The sequence below is a fragment of the Vicugna pacos genome, chromosome 2, assembly GCF_048564905.1.
Source record: "Vicugna pacos chromosome 2, VicPac4, whole genome shotgun sequence".
Taxonomy (NCBI): Eukaryota; Metazoa; Chordata; class Mammalia; order Artiodactyla; family Camelidae; genus Vicugna; species Vicugna pacos.
Genome location: NC_132988.1, coordinates 1,875,172 through 1,893,387, shown reverse-complemented (window position 1 = coordinate 1,893,387; position 18,216 = coordinate 1,875,172). Strand labels below are relative to the sequence as shown.

Sequence of the window (18,216 nt, the reverse complement as noted above, 5' to 3'; positions counted from 1 at the left end):
GTACCCTCCCCACCTTTTTTTGCTTTTAGACATTAGCTATACTGAGCAGTCAGGGTTGAGAATCAACCTGCAGAGAGCAGAGAGCCTTGGGGTAGAGATCAAGGAGAAGCTGCCCAGAGATCTGCTGACCCCACCAGGGGCAGCCAGAGACGCAGGGGGCCTCGGACGGGCTGTGAGGAACGTGAACTCAACACTCCCCAATGGCGAAGACGAAAAGCATCTTTCAAGCTCTTACTTCCCAACAGCGTTAGTTCTGACTTTACCATTTTTCCAGTAATACTGAGTGAGAATAGAAATTACTTGGACATAGGGATCATATTCAAATGGTGGTTCTGACCATTCTTAGCTGCATGATTACTGATTAAAAGTTTACCCGTCTGCCACGTGTAAAATGGGGGACCTAGCACCGTACTTGTGGGCTGCTGTGAGCGTAATGAAATGACATCAATATAGGCCCTCCTGACTCTCAGAAGTAATTGCTACTAATGTCCCCATTTGGGACACCAAGAAACAGAGGCACAGAAAGCGTCAAACATTTGCCCAAGATGAGAGTTGGGGTCAGGAATCAAGCCAATGACTTCGTGGATCCAGAGCCCAGGATTTTCTTACGAACAACAATGCCCTGCCCAGGCTCCCTGCTCCAAAACCCGACTTCCTTTGGCTCAGATCCATGGTGCCTGCGTGGCACAGATGTCATCACTGCCTGCCTGCCCGCCCGGTGTCTGACCCCGGCACTCTTTCCTCCGTCCCACACAGCGCTTCCTTGGGCACACCAACCCTCACGAGGCCATTGCTGTGGCTACTCGGATGTTTACACGGAAACGCAGGTGGCAGCCCAGCTTTTTGCTATAGATGCTGCTGTCAGTGGAGGCAAAGAGCTCACAGTTGGTGGGGGAGACCACTTCTGGTCTCCTTCTTGGCTGGAGAGCTGGATGAAATCCAGTTTCCCTCTGCAACTTAGACATCCATCATGAGAGCTATGGAAGGCCGTCTGGCCTCTCAACATAGAAATGATGCCCCGCAGTCGTACTTATCATTGTAATCTCCTGGCTCCACCACGGAGCAGAGGCCATGGCCTGTTGTCCACCAAGTTTTGTTTCCTTGCACGACAGCTACAATGGGGTGAGTAAACACCAGACCAGAAAATCTACAAAGCCCTCGTGTACTATTTCCTGACACTTGCAGGTCACTCAAATATCCCAGATCCTCCAAGTAAACAACTAGTAAGAGGAACTGAGCTGGCTCTTCTGTCAGACCCATGATGGCAGGACTGATTTGGCCTCTCCTGCTCTCGGGATGATCCGTTCTCCTTCTGTGTGACCTTACCCGAGGGAAAGAGACTGTTCTTTGTTTATGGGCTAGAGAGTATTTGTGGCTGTCTGACCAGAACCTTCAAAAGTAAAACTCTTGGTGAGAATCGAAGCATTTCACCCGCGTCTCATGAGCTCAGCTACCCAACAGCTTCATTTAGCCAAGACTGTGGCCAACACCAGGGGTCCATGCTGTTGAGTGTTGTGTCTGGAGAGCAATTCCTCCACCACTGAGAAGCTGCCGCACCACTTGCTCCCTTGTCCCCATCCAGGGGGAGGTGACGCATCCATGGGATGAACGCCGTGAGGGCACTAGGTGACTGTGGACCAAGATGTGACTGGCCGGTCCTGTCCCCCATGTGACCCATGTTAGCCTCACATGCAGAAATTCCCCAAATAGACGCCTGCTTGAGTGAATGGGTCACTTATAATCCAACTGTCCTCAGGCCGCCTAAGAAGCAACACAGTATACACAGTGAGCCACACACTCACTGATGTCCCCAAGGCTCACAGCTCCCTAATGTGACACCAGTTACCCCCAGCAAAGAGAAGACCCTTATTTATAATTGAGTTGAGAATTCTACTGCCAACGATGCCTTCCATCTTCCACTTATGAAGTTTTTTCTACTCTGTCCCCTGCTCTGCAATTGTGCAATCAGTCCAGAGCTCCTTCATGAGACAGGAGGGAAGGGGGCAGGGCCCAGCCATTAAAAGGATGGCAGAGCCATTAGCACTGAGACGGTGGAAAAGTCAACTCCCAGTAGATCTTGAGCTTCAATACACACTCTCCGAAATACCGCAGGATGCTAAATGGCACTCGCACAGGTGCCAGGACAGGGTCAAGGCTGACCATGAAAGGTCAAAGGATGAGTCGTGGCCCAACTTCTGGGAATCCCAACACCTTCCCCAAAGCGGTTGGAATATTCCTCCCACTTATTAGCATATGAAGATACTGAGTGCATAAAGACTAACAACCCCCACCTCATGGCTGCTCTCTCTGCTGAGGGAAACAGCCCACACTCTGTCTGTGGAGTGTGTATCTACTTTTCCTTTAAACTGGAGCACCCAACCCCCACGCCTCATGGCCTTTCTCTTGCCTTCTGAAACTGCCCACTCTGTGGAGTATATATCTCTCTGAATAAATCTACCTTTACTGAACTCTGGCTCTCTCTTGATTTCGTTCCTGTGCAAACCAAGGACCCACACTTCACGAGGTGCATCTCAGGGGCCCAAATCAGACCTGGAATACGGCCATCCTCTCACCCACATTTTCCTGTATCATACATTCCTTCACAAAGGATCTCACCTTGTGCACTCCATAGTAGACAGCACTCATGTGTCCTGACCTGGATCTGCTTCTGCGTTTATCAATTCTTATGTCCACTAGAACATCATCTTCATGAGGACAGGGAATTGGTTCTGTTCACAAAGGAAGCACCAGCACATCACAGGTGCTGGAGTAGTAGTAGCTGAATGAATGAGCTGTGGGAAGTCCTGGGAATTCCACCTGCAACTCCTAGCCACTTGGGACCCAGCTGACTACAGGTGCTCCTTGCTACTCATGGCTGACCTCTTGCCACCACTCCCTGCTCTACCATCACCTGAGCCAGGATGAGCTGAGATGAGCACACACCCCTGAGATGATGGTGAATTGTTCATGTCGTTGCAACACACTCGGCCTTTGACTGCCAGGGGTTACTTAGGATGGACAAACTGAAGGCAGCCCCATGTGCACCGCCCTACGCCACAACTCACTTGAAGCACCAGGACTGCACACAGGGGAAACGCTGGTCCTTTCCAACCTTAGGAGAGGGACTATGGGTGAGAAGAGTGTCTCTGCCAACTAACAGTCTCTTTACAAGCCCAGTCTTAGAAAAGCTCTTCAAAGACATTTTTGGTATCTTCCTTGTGTTTCTGTAATCCATCTAGATTTTGTCATTTTAATCTACACATCAGAAATACAGATGCTCTTGAAATTTCTATTGATTTTCAATGAAGAAAATCCTCAATTTCCTTCTCTGCTAAGAAAATTACTGCACTTTATATAAAAAAAGCAGCTTCCTTTCATAAGTTTCTATCTTCAAACACTTAATTTCACAAGAATCAGTGAAGCAGGACATGAAAATCATGCTGTGCTTTATCACCTACAGGTAGGCAGGGATGAAATGAATGAGAACTGATCTCATGAGACGGGAAAGCTGGGGCTGTCTTATTCCTGCTACAGATGGAAGGGTCCATATCTGTGAGGGGGAGGAAGGACCAAGGACGAGAAACCAACATTTTCTAACCCATTTCTCTTTTTCAGAGTCCCAGACAAAACAGTGTGATTGTATCAACAAAAACAAGTACGTCCGCACTCTTCTAAAAGCACGCTACAACTTTACTACTACACACGGCACTCTGTCACTGACCTAAAGGCTGATGACAGCCAAGAAATTTGCAGGGATCTTATTCTGTGCTCATCCCTTTTTGTCTTTGGAACCTTATGAAATTTACCTCCTTTCCCTGAGTGTCATTTTCCTCATGCTTCAAAGGGGAGTGTAACAGTCATTCATATGCTTAGTGTCTATTCGACAACAGGAAATGGCTTATGAAAACAACAACAAAAGCAAAACAGCAACTCTGATCTGTCCTGTCTTCCTCCTCCTCCCTGAACATGAACTTACAGGGTAAAATGGCATCTTTCACTAAATCCCGAACTTAAGGAGCAGTTCTGAATAGGAAGTCACAGGACTGCCGTGTAACTGAGAAATGACTTGGTGAAAAAGAATGAGTTGCCAGCAAATCCTCAAAACACGTAAGTGTGCAAACCCTGGGAGCTACAGGCATGGGTGGGAGTTCCTTAGTTCCCCATTTCACAAAGCAGAGAACTTTGCAGGGTCCATGAAAGACACATGTAGCCCAGTACAACCACACCATGTTTTGGAGTATACCGAGGTCACATCGCTGCTGACCTGCACTTCTGTGTGTCCCAGAGCAAGAGCCCTGGGCGGGGGTGACTGTGTTTGAGGCTGGACAAGAACTTCCTGTTCTGTCTCTTTTGGTCTCTCTCTTCCTGCAATAAAACAACTGGTAGGACTCTGGTAGGGATCACTGCACCCACATTCTCTGGCAAACCACACACTAGGCAGCCCTAGCTGATCTGAGAGAGGACTCTTCAACGAATATATATACACCAAAGTCAGGCAGAAGGCTGCCTGTGACCTTGGGAATCCAAACCAGCTTGTCCTGTTAATCAGGATATTAGACATCTAAAGAAATTGTGCACCAGATGAAGACGATACCTTAGACAGAGTTGGTGGTTATGTCCAGCAGTGTCTAAGGACAATTCATGCTCTGGCAGATGGGAGCATTTTGGTTGCTTTGAGAGTCTGCTACTGAAGGCTGGGACATTATATTGGGCTTTGAATCTCCAGACCTCTTTATTCACAAAGGCAGAGAGTTAGGTGAGCCAGCTCAGCCTTTATTCCAACTCCCTAACCAAAAATCTATGAGGTTGAAAATACATTTCTCAGACTCTTCTGCAGCAAGTGTTCCAGAAGTGGCTTTAAAAATGCCCATCAGAGATTGAGATTTGCAAATATTAACTACTATATATAAAAATAGCTAAAAAAACTAAATTTCTTCTGTATAGCACAGGGAAATATATTTAATATCTTGTAAAAACATTTAATGAAAAAGAATATGAAAAGGAATTCATACATATATATGTGTATATGAATGACTGGAACATTGTGCTGTGCATCAGAAATTGACACATTGTAACTGACTATACTTCAATTAAAAAAAATACATATAAATATAATGCCCATCAGCAGCATCTGAGTGTCACTGAAGGCAGAAACTCAGATGAATGGAGGCGGGGTGGTTGGAGGAGCTACGTTATTTTGCTGGGGTGGATGAAGCCGGCATGTCAGAGATCTAGAAGGAATGCTCACAACAGCCACTCACTTATCTGCAAGTGAGTTAGGGTAACAGCTTCCTGAAATCCTCCCCACCCGTCCTGATGGGCTAGGTGTCTGGCATTTCTCTGGATATCACTAGGCGCAGCCTGGAACTCAAAGGTAAAGATTAAAAACTGCAGTCAGGCAGCGAAGAGTCTGGCAGGACGCATTGGACAAAAGTAGGTCAGAATCAACAAGGAATGGGGAGGGGATAGAAAGTGTGCTGAGGACCCTGACTACAGGGGTGGATTGTCTGTGTTGAGGACTCCGAGTCAGTATGAGTAGATGGATTGGTGTGGACTAAAATGGTGACCATTTTTCAGATAAGTGCATGATTTGGACTATGTTTATTAGAGGAAGGTATTTTTTCCCCTTCAACATTGATCATTTCTAGGGAACAGAAAAATACTCTGCCACACAACATCTAAGTGCAAAAGAGATGCTACGGGATGATGGTGGCATGAAAAATTTCAATTCTGCAGTTCCAAGATTTCCTTAATGAGGTTAACAGCAGTTGGTACATAAAATAAAACATGGTACTTATAATAAAGACATTATCATATGTATATATCCTTAGAGACACACATATGGTGGTATAAGTGGGCCTGAAATGTGTTCTGCATTCTGAAATCCGATGAAATAAAATCAGTATCTCAATATGCCTGTCGGCTCTATAAACATCTTTCTAATGATCAGAGAAACCAAGATCATCTAGGAAATTTGAGATTTGTCTTTTCCAGTGTGAAAGTTAATATTTTTTGCTTTACTTAAAAAGCATTTTTTAATTAGGGCTGTCAGCATCCTTTGGTATACGGGGTTCAGTAGATATGTTCAGATATTCAAGATAGTGAATCAAAGCAAAGACTGAGGTTTAGACAGTAGTTAAATGCCTGACCCGTCTGATCAGCATCCACATATTACTATACTGAAAAATCTTAAAAGTGAGAACTTCATTAGAGCAACGAAAAGAGACGGAAAAAAATAGCCACAGAGTAGTGGAAGTTTTGTAACGTGTAAAAATGACAAAGGGCTATTCATGAGCATATTTTTAAAAACCCCTACACTTTAATAAGAAAAATAACAAACTGACAACAGGTTGCACACTGCTCCCTGTAGGAGAATCCATGCAGATGGACTCTTATGTGAATGGGGCTGGATCTGTAGAATTAGTTAGTCTTGCAAGTAACTCAGTTAAAAACAAATGCAAATGGGATACAATTCTAGAATATCTGAGTAAAAGTCTTGGAAAACTTACTCCTCTATGAAGCAATGACAATGGCAAAATTTGTCAAAATTAACCTCTGTAGAACTCTGGAAATTAAACCAAGGCTTCCATCAATCCGGGGTATGTTTATTTGAGAAAAAAAACAAACAGCTAAATCTCCATAAAGATAGGGAGTTTTGTGGCACTGTAACTTGATCTGCCCCATCCCTATATCCTCACCTAAATGGTGGCCTTTAAAAGCAATAGTCTCACAATCAAGGTAGGGGTCGAATTGATTTGAAGTTACCCATAAAATCCGCCCCCAGAGAGCTGTCACTATTTGACCTATCACAAACTCATGCTGTACAAACAGCCTGTCTCCAGTGTGTGTGTGGAAAACAATCAGCAGTGAGTATTTAACGTTACAACTGCCTGAGGCAGTGGTACCAGTAGAGGCTAACTAGATGTTGACTAGGAAACTTAGAAGGCAAAATTGAGTAATGAGACGTTCTGTGGGTGGAGGTAGGGTTAAAAAGCTCCAAAAAATTCTGAGAATTGTAGAAGGCCGCACACATGTGTGGCACATGGCAAGGAAAGATCTGAGAAAATCTTCAGCTTTCAACTCTGGCTGAACATGAGGTTCTGCATAAGCAAGGACTAAAGGCTACGGAAGAGCTGCAGACTGCCTGCCGGTGCTGAGGGCATCCCTCAGCACGTGGACACACAGCCACCTGGCAACAGCTCAAACGATTGGCTCCAGGCATTCAAAGAAATCACTGTCTGATCATTATTACAGTGATGACAACTAGGCTTTCTGCACACACACTGATCTCATGGCCATGCGTGATAAAGAATAGAGACTTAACAGAATTTGTTCAGGAAAGTAAATAAATAGCTACAGCAGCAATGACAATTGAAGCAATGATAAACCCTGGAGATGCGGAAAATCTGGCTTTCAGATCTGCCACATTGTAATATTTTAAATGTCCAGTTTTCAACAGAAAATTACAAGGTGTACAAAGAAACAGAAAATTTGGCCATAACAGGGGGGAAAAGTAGTCAATAGAAACTCCCTGAGGAAGCCCAGACACTGTTCTTACTAGACAAACACATAAACAAGCAATTACACATATGTTCCAAGAGCTAACAGAAACCATGCCTGAAGAATTAAATTATGTGAACATCTCATTGTACAGAGAATATCAATAAAAAAATTTATATTAAAAACCAACTAGAAATTCTAGAGATACATATATAATGACTAAAATGAAAACTTCAATAAGAGGTTTCTCTGTAGATATGAACTTGTAGAAGAAAAAGTCAGTTAAAACTACTGAGATTATCCAGTCTGTGGAACAGAAAGGAAAAGGAATGAAAAAAAAATGAACACTCTGTCAGAGATAGGTGGGACACCATCAACAATACCAATACACACATAATGGGAGCACGAGAAGGAAGGAGAGAAAAAAAGGGGCAGAAATAATATATAAAGAAATAATGGTTGAAGCCTTCCCAAATTTGATGAAAACATTAATTTGTACATCCCAGCAGCTCAACAAACTCCAAGTGGTATAAACGTAGAGACATCTAAAATAGGCACATCAGACTCAGTGTGTCAAAAGGCAAGGACAAAGGATCTTGACAGCAGAAAGAGAAAAGTGGCTCAACATATACAAATGCTCCTCAGTAAGTCAGTTGATTTCTCATCAAAAACCATGGAGACCAGAAAGCATTGGGATGGTATCGTCAAAGTGATAAAAGGAAAAGACTGTCACCAAGTATTTTATAGCCAGCAAAATGATCCTTCAAAAAAATTAAAGGAGAAATTAAGACACCCCTACAAAACAAAATCTGAAAGAATCCATTGCTAGCAGGCCTGCCCTATAAGAAATACAAAGGATAATCCAGCAGGTGTAAATGAAAGGACACTCGCCTGAAAAATAAAAAGCACTAATACATGAGCAAAAAAAAAAAAAACAATATAAATAGAGTATTACATGTAAATGTTTTGTTCTATTTGATGTAAAGGACAACTGCATAAAACAATACTTATGAAACTGTGTAGATGTGCTTATAAATACATAAAGGTGTAATTTGTATGACAGTGACAGCATGAGGAGGTGGAGGGAAAAGATTGATACCAAAGCAAAGTTTTGGTGTACTATTGAAATTAAGTTGGCACTCATGTGAACTAGATTGCTTTAAAACAAGATGTTACTTATTATCTCCAGGGCAATGGAGGAGAAGTAAGGAGGAGGAAGAGGAGGAGGAGGAGGAGAAAAAAAGATAAAATAAACAACAAATTAAAATGGCACACTTGAAAATGCCTACTTTGTACAAAAAAGTGTAGTAATAGAGGAATGGGGGAAAAAGGAGAAATAGAAAGCAGATAGCAGATGTAACTTCAACCTGATAAGAAATTACATTATGTAAATGAATTAAACATTCTAATCAAAATACTAAATGCAGAAGTAAATGGAATAGAGAATAGATGAACAACAGAGAAAAACCAACAAAAAGAAAAGTTGGTTCTTTGAAAAGATCAACAAAATTGACAAATTTTTAGCTAGTATTAAAAAAAAGAGAGAAGATTCAAATTACTAAAATGAGAAATGTAAGGAAGGATGTCACTACTGCCCTTAGAAAAATAACAAGGAATATAAGGGAATACTATGGATAATTATATAGCCAATAAATGAGATAATCTAGATGAAATGGATAAATTCCTAGAAGGACATAAATGACTGAAGCCAATTCAAGGACAAATGGAAAACTCAAATAATCCTACAGTAAGTAGTGACGGAAATAGTAATCCAAAACATTCCCACTAGGAAATGCTAGGCCCGTATGGCTTTGCTGGTGAATTCCATCAACTACTTAAAGAAAAAACAAAAACAAAAACAAACAAAGAAAACAATGCTTCACAAACTCGTCTAAAAATAAAGAGGAGGGAACACTTCCCAATTCATTCAATGAGACTAGTATCACACTGATACCAAAAACAGACAAAGGCATCACAAGAAAACTAAAGACTATCTCTTATGAATATAAATGCAAAAATCCTCAACAGAATACAAGCAAATCCAATCCAGTAACATATAAAATAGACCACAATTAAGTGGGATGTATCCAGGTATGCAGAGACAGTTCAACATACAAAATTCAATTCATGTAATATACCATATTAATAGAAAAATGGATAGAAACTAGGAATAGAAGAGAACTTCCTCAACTTGACAGAGATCATCGGTGAAAAACCTGGAGCAAAGATCATACATAATGTTGAAAGACTGAATTATTTCCTCCCACAATCAACATTGTACTAGAGGTTCTAGTCAAAGCAACCAGACAAAGAAAATAAAGACTCTAGATTAGAAAGAAAGAAATAAAATTGTTTCAATTCCAGATGACATGATATTATATATTGAAATCACAAGGAATCCACAAAGGAAAAAAAAGAGAGTAAAGAAAAAAAATCCTATTAAAATTAATAACCCAGTCTGACCAAAATTGTAAGACACAAATCAATATATATAAAGTAATTATATTTCTATACAACAGCAGTGAATAATCTAAAAATAAAATGAAGGAATCATTTTCATTTACAATAGCATCAAAAAGAATAAAATACTTAGGAATATTAAGAACAATATGTGAAATACTGAGAAAAATGTCTGAAACTTGGATATTGAAAACTAAAATACTGCTGATAGAAATTAAAAATGACCTAAAATAAATGGAAAGCTCTTCTGTTTCCATGGATCAGAAGCCTTATTATTGTTAGGATGGCCATTGTCCTCAAAATGACCTATAGATTCAATGCAACTCTGGCTTTTTGGCAGAAATGAACAAGCTGATCCTAAAACTAATATGGAAATGCAAGATACCCAGAATAGTCAAAACAGTCTTCAAAAAGAACAAAGTTTTGAAGTTTCCAAATTCAAAACTCACTAACAAAACTGTAATCCATACAGTGTGGTACTTGCATAAATGACACACAAGTAGATTGAGAGAAAAGAATTGAGAGTCCATAAACAAACCCTTACACGTAGCCATTTAATTTTTGACAAAGGTGCCATGACAATCCAATGGGGAAAAAATAATCTTTACAAAAATGATGCTGGGACACCTGAACATACTCCTGGAAAGAAAGAAAACTGAACTTTTATCTTAACACCATTTATGAAAGTTAACTGAAAATAAATCACCGACCTGAAACTACAAAACTTTTAGAAAATGAACAATGAGAAAATCTTCAGGACTTTGGATTACAAATACTTGTAATAAATGACACCAAAAGCACAAACAACAAAAGAAAAAAAATCAAGTAAACTGGACTTCAGTAAAATTAAAAACTTCTGTGCTTCAAAGGACTTCATCAAGAAAGTAAGAAGACAATCCACAGGATGGATGAAATTATTTCCAATATTTTCCCTGATAAGGGACTTTTATCCAGAATAGACAACGAAGACTTAAGACGTCACAATACAAAGACAAATACAATTAAAATGGGCAAAGTATTTGAATTGATGTTTCTCCAAAGAAGACATACAAAAGGGAAATAAGCACATAAAAAGATGTTCAACATCAGTAGGCATTAGGGAAACAGAAATCAAAAGCACAATGGCATGCCAATTCATACCAACTAGGATGACAAATATATATGATATATGATATATAAATATGTATCTATAAACCCGATAATGAAAAGTGTTGAGGTTGTGGAGAAACTGGACTCCTCATACATTACTACTGGAAATATAAATAGTGCAGTCACTTTAAAAAAACTACTTCAGCAATTCCTCAAAATGTTAAAAGTAGAATACATCCCAGCAATTCCATTTTTTGATACATCCTGAAGAAAACTGAAAATATGTGCTCACACAAAAACTTGTCCATGAGCATTTACAGCAGAATTATTCATCATCAACTGATGGATGGATAAGCAATGTGGAGTATTTATAACAATGGCATATTACTTGAACACAAAAAGGAATTTGGGGACTGATATATGCTACACCATGGATGAGCCTTGACAAAGTCACACTAAATGAAAGATGACAATCAAAAAAGGCAGCATACTGTATGGTTCTACTTATATGAAATGCCCAGAACAGGCAAATTCGTAGAGGCAGAAAGTAGAATGGTGGCTTCTTGGGGCTAAGGGAAAGGAAGGTTAGGGACTGACTTACTAAAGGGTACCGGTTCCTTTTGGGGGTGATGGCTACAAAGCACTGAAATGTACTTAAAACCCTAATGCACACTTTCGAAGGCTGCATTTTATGGTATGTGAATTATATCTCCATAAAGTTGTTATTCTTGAAGTGAGCCCACCTATGCAGCAACTGGCACAGCACTGACTGCGGCAACCCGAGGGTGAGTGACCCACCTGCCCACCACGAAGGAGAGCAGCACCTGACCCAGTGTTGGAGGGGCATGATATTCTTGCTGATGGACACTGTGAATAACACAGACGAGGGGGCCAACAGGGCAAGCTGAGTTCGTGAAACAGGACAAAGACACAAAGACCTCTCAATAAAACCATTGAGTGCACAGTCTCTAGGAGAACACATCATTGCTTTTTAAATCTTTTTGTATCTGTTTTATTTTCTATTACCTTTTTAATCTTTACTTTTTAAACAGTTGTATATGTTTAGTTTTCATTTCATTTTTAATTCTCTTGGTTTTGATCTGTTATTGATTATTCACAGGTTTCAAATATTGTGTTCTGATTTTCTTCTTCTTTTTATTAAGGCTTTTAAAAGACATCACAACTTGACCTCTATTCTGTTTCAACTTGCTCTTCTATTATTGATTATACACAGTTTTCAAACCTCCTTTTCCTCCATTCTTTTAAAATTCTCTCTCTCTCTCATTTTTAAATTTTATTCCCACATAGGCTTTAGATAGATAAACAAATAAACTTCTTTAAGGACCACAATAGATAACTGATACTCCTTAAGCCACAGTGCCAGTGATATATGAGCAGTATGAAAAAGCAGAGGAAGTATTCCCAATTAAAAGAGCAAGAGAAATCCCCTGAAAGAATGATCAATGAAATAGACATTGATGGCCTACTAGATCAACATTTCAAAAAAGAAGTGAACAAATTACTGAAGGAACTAAAAGCGATAGTGTTTAGAGACATAAAATATGTCAAAAACAAAATAGTAGCTATAAAGAAGAGCCAAGTAAAATTGGTAAATTCATTGGCTGAAGTGAGATCTGACCTAAAGGCTGTAAATAATCAGGCTAGATAATGCAGAGGAACGAATAAGTGACCTAGAAGACAGGACAACAGAAAGCACCCAATCAGAACAGCTGAGAGAAAAACAAATATAAAACAATGAAAACAATATAAGGAACCTATTGGATAATATAAAGCATGCCAATCTATGGAAAATAGGGGTTCTAGAATGGGAAGAAAGAACAAAGGGGATGGAAAAGGTATTTAAAGAAATCATGACTGAAAACTTCCCAAACCTAAAGAAGGAATCAGACACCAAAGCAGAGGAGGCTCAGAGGTTCCCAAACAGGAAGAGCCTAAAGAGACCCACGCCAAGACATATCATAATCAAGATGGCCAGATTGAAGGATAAAGAAATGATCCTAAAGGCAGCAAGAGAAAAACAAAGAGTGATTTACAAGAGAAGGCTCTCAGCTGATTTCTCTACAGAAACACTACAGGCCAGAAGGGAGTGGCAAGATATATTCAAAGTCCTGAATGAAAAAACAGATGCAGCCTACAATACTTACTTCAGCAAGGCTATCCTTTAGAATAGAAGGAGAGATATAGATTTTCACAGAGAAGCAAAAACTAAAGGACTTTAGCAACACTAAACCCATGCTAAAAGAAATATTGGAAGGTCTACTCTAAATAGAAAAGAAGAAGGATGCTACAGAAATGAGAACTCATAACTGGAAAGGTGATAACTACCATGAAGTACAAATAGAATAAACATGAAATTGTAAAAGAAGACATCTAAATCATTGAGTGGGAGAGGGAAGCAAGAAAATATAGAGTATTTTTTCTTTCTTCTTTTTTTTTAAATTTTTTGTTGTCAGTAGGGTGGGTTTGAGATTACATTACTATCTGTTTAGTACACATAGTTAGAGTAATTGGTTAACAGACTTACAAAAAAGTGTAACTACAAGCCAAAAACTTACAAGTGAGTCAGAAAAACTAAATACAATCCAAGATAATACAAAGGAAAATAACCATACCACAAAAGGAAGAAGAAAGGAACAGAGAAGAACTACCAAATCAACTGCAAAAGTAAATTCAAAATAGCAATAAACACTCATCTATCATTAATTACTGTAAATGTTAATGGACTAAATGCTCCAGTCAAAAGACAGAGTGGCAGACTGGATAATGAAGCAAGAACATTCAATACACTGCATTGAAGGGACACACTTTAGGGAGAAGGACACATATAGTTTGAGAGTGATTAGATGGAAAAGAATAGTCCATGAAAATCGAAACACCAAAAAAAGCAGGTACAGCAGTACTGATTTCAGACAAAATACACTTTAAAACAAAGGCCATAAAGATAAATAAAGACATTTTATGATTAAAGGAGCAATACAAGATGAGGATATTATAATCATTAATATATATGCACCCAACATGAGCACCTAAGTACATAAAACAAATACTAACAGAGATAAAGGGGGAAATTGATGGGAATACAATCATTGTCAGAAATTTTAACACCACATTAACATCACTAGACAGATCTTCCAGACAGAAAATAAATAAGGCAACAGAGAAATTAAATGATACAAGAGAAAAATTAGATTTAGTGGATATTTTTAGAGCATTACAAACCCCCAAAATAGGATATACATTATTTTCAAGTGCACGTGGAACATTTTCTAAGATTGGTCATGTACTTGGTCACAAAAGAAGCCTCAACAATTTTAAGAAGATAGAAATTATCTCAAGCATCTTTATTGACCACAAAGCCATTGAAACCAGAAATCAACTACAGAGAAACAAAGGAGAAATAAAGGAAAGCACAAAGATTAAACAACATGGTATTTAAAAAAACCATTAGGTCAATGGTGAAATCAAAGTTGAAATTAAAGAATACCTTGAGACAAATGAAAATTAAAACACAACCACACAAAACTTATGTGACGCAGCATAACAGTGCTAAGAGGAATGTTTAGGGCGATACAGGCCTTCCTCAAAAAAGTAAAACAATATCAAATAAACAATCTAACCCACCAGCTAAAAGAACTAGAAACAGAGGAGCAAAAACACCCAAAAGTCAGCAGAAGGAAGGAAATAGTAAGGATCAGGGAGGAAATAAATAAAATAGAGTATAAAAAAATAAAGAAAATAATCAATCAAACCAAAAGCTAGATTTTTTAAAGAACAAATTAAATCGAAAAACATCTGGCCAAACTCACAAAGAAGAAAAAAGAGAGAGCACAAATTTGCAAAATAAGAAAGGAAAATGGAGAAATTACAACAAATAACATAGAAATACAGAATATCATATGACAATATCATGAAAAACTACATGGACAAAAATGAATAACCTAGAGGAGATGGACAAGTTTCTGGAAACATACAGCCCACCAAGACTGAATCAAGAAAATACTGACCACTTGAACAAACCAATCACTAGGAATGAAATCGAATTAACAATAAAAAAAACCTCCCTACAAATAAAAGTCCAGACTGGACAGCTTCACTGGGGAATTCTGCCGCACATACAAAGAAGAACTCATACCAGTCCTTCTCAAACTCTTCCAGAAGATTGAAAAGAAGTAATATTCCCAAACTCATTCTATGAAGCCACCATCACCCTGATACCAAAACCAGGCAAAAACACCACCAAAGAAGAGAATCACAGACCAATATCACTGATGAACACAGATGCAAAAAGTCCTTACCAAAATACTAGCAAATAGAATCCAACAGCACATAAAAAAGATTATATATCATGCTCAAATGGGGTTCATCTCAGGGACATAAGTGTGGTTCAACATATGCAAATCAATCAATGTAATACTTCACATCAACAAGAAAAAGGACAAAAACCACATGATCATCTCAAAAGATGCAGAAAAGCTTTTGATAAAATTCAACACCAATTTATGATAAAAATCTCACCAATGTGGATATTGAGGGAACATAACTCAACATCATAAAAGCTATATATGGCAAACCTACAGCCAGCATAGCACTCAACAGTGAAAAACCCAAAGATTCCCACTAAAATCTGGGACAAGACAAGGATGCCCACTATCACCACTCCTATTCAACATAGACTTTGAAGTCCTGGATAGAGCAATCAGGCAAGTAAGAAAAGTAACAGGGGTCTAAATTGGATAAGAAGTGGTAAAAGGTGACACGATACTGTATCTTAAAAACCCTAAAAGGTCCACACAAAAACTACTAGAGCTGATCGAAGGATTTATCAAGGTAGCAGGTTACAAGATTAATGTTCCAGAATCAGTTGCATTTCCTTACACTAATGATGAATCAACAGAAAAAGAAGTAAAGAAATAATCCCCTTTAAAATAGCACCCAAAGTAATAAAATATCTAGGAATAAATCTAACCACAGAGGTTAGAGAATTATACACAGAAAACTATAAACCATTGGTGTAGGACATTAAAGAAGACTTTAAAAAATGGAAAGGTATCCCATTCTCTTGGATTGCAAAGATCAATATTGTTAAAATGGTCACACTGCCCAAGGCAATCTACAGATTTAATGCAATCCCTATCAAATTACCCCTGACATATTTCATAGAACTGGAACAAATCACAATAAAATTTATATGGAACCATCAAAGACCTAGAATTGCTAAAGCATTACTGAAGAGAAAGAAAGAGCCTGGAGGAATAACTCTCCCAGACTTCAGACAATACTACAGAGTTACAGTCACTAAGACAGCATGGTATTGGTACAAAAACAGACATATAGACCAATGGAACAGAATAGAGAGCCCAGAAATGAACCCACAAACTTCTGGTCAACTAACCTTCGACAAAGAAGGCAAGAATATACAATGGAATAAAGACAGTCTCTTCAGCAAGATAAACATAAAAGATAAGATACAATAAACCTCCTAGAAGAAAATACAGGCAAAATATCTGACATACATCTCAGAAATGTTCCCCTAGGGCAGTCTACACAAGCAATAGATATAAAAGCAAGAATAAACAAATAGGACCTAAAGAAACTTACAAGCTTCTGCACAGCAAAGGACACCATAAGTAAAACAAAAAGACAACCTATAGAATGGGAGAACAGTTTTGCAAATGAAACTGACAAAGGTTTGATCTCCAGAATATATAAGCAGCTCATATGACTTAATAAGAAACAACCAAATAACCCAATCCAAAAATCGGCAGAAGACCTAAACAAGCAATTCTCCAAGGAAGACATACAAATGATCAATGGGCACAGAATAAAAGGCTCAGTATCACTAATTATCAGAGAAATGCAAATCAAAACTACAATGAGGTATCACCTCAAACCAGTCAGAATGGCCATCATTCAAAAATCCACAAATGACAAATGCTAGAGAGGCTGTGGAGAAAGGGGAAACTCCTACACTTCTGGTGGGAATGCAGTTTGGTGCAGCCACTGTGGAAAACAGTATTGAGTTTCCTCAAAAGACTAGGAATACACTTGCCATATGACCCAGGAATCCCGCTCCTGGGCATATATCCTGAAGGAACCCTACATCAGGATGACACCTGCACCCCAATGTTCATAGCAGCACTATTTACAATAGCAAAGACGTGGAGACAGCCTAAATGTCCATCAACAGATGACTGGCTAAAGAAGTGATATATTTATACAATGGAATACTACTCGGCCATAAACACTGAAAATATAGGGCCACTTGCAACAACATGGATGCTCCTGGAGAATGTTATTCTAAGTTAAGTAAGCACGGTAAGAAGGAATAAAGAGAAGTTACCTCCAGGTACAGTTATTTTGATTAAAATATACATACAGAAAGTAAGTCACCCCCACGACTGCTGCCAGGAGGAGCATCTGAGTGTTATAGCCCAGCCAAGCAAAGTAGATTCTGACCTTCTCTCCGTAAAATTTCCTGCAGAAAGACAAAATGTAGTTTCAGAAGACACACATAATCTCTCTGTAACTTCATCCTCATGTTAATTTCTTTTTTCTTTTTTTTTGTGGACGGGCATAATTAGGTTTATTTATTTGTTTTTAAATGGAGGCATTGGGGATTGAACCCTGGACCTTATGCATGCTAGGCATGCACTCTACCACTGAGCTATACCCTCCCTCCATCATATTAATTTCTGATTGTAAACCAAGGGGGCTTTAAGTTTAAACCTCTGAGTCCATTCACGCTTAAAACGTGTTTTCATAGCATCCCCCAAATTCTACTGTGAAATAAGAAGTATTTTACGTATCATAGGAGTACAGATGACTGGTTCACCTGCTGAAGAGAGATAAATGAGAACAGAGCAAAGGAGGGGACGTGGTCGACTCTGGAGCAGATGCAGGGGATCATCACCACTCACTGGACAGTCTGGCACATTCAACAAATCCCCCCAAAGATCATTCTTAACAGGCTTGACACAAGTGGACATCAACAAGTGGCTCAGTCATCTGCTCCTGCCTTATCTCGGGAAATTCCCTGAAGCAAATGCATCGTAAACCACAGATAATAAGGAAATGTCTGATAATAATAACAACTGGGAGTGCAATTTCCCTCTGAAAAAATATTTATAAAACTTATTGTGGCAATGG

General features: G+C 39.0%; 1 long non-coding RNA gene across 1 annotated transcript in view; it reads right to left on the bottom strand.

Moving 5' to 3' along the window:
- LOC140688703 (uncharacterized) overlaps nt 1-18,216 on the bottom strand; it is a 35,846-nt gene that overhangs the window by 10,437 nt on the left and 7,193 nt on the right. The window contains exon 3 of the long non-coding RNA XR_012063453.1: nt 17,447-17,545. This is a non-coding gene — a long non-coding RNA (uncharacterized lncRNA). The remainder of the gene's footprint in view (nt 1-17,446; nt 17,546-18,216) is intronic.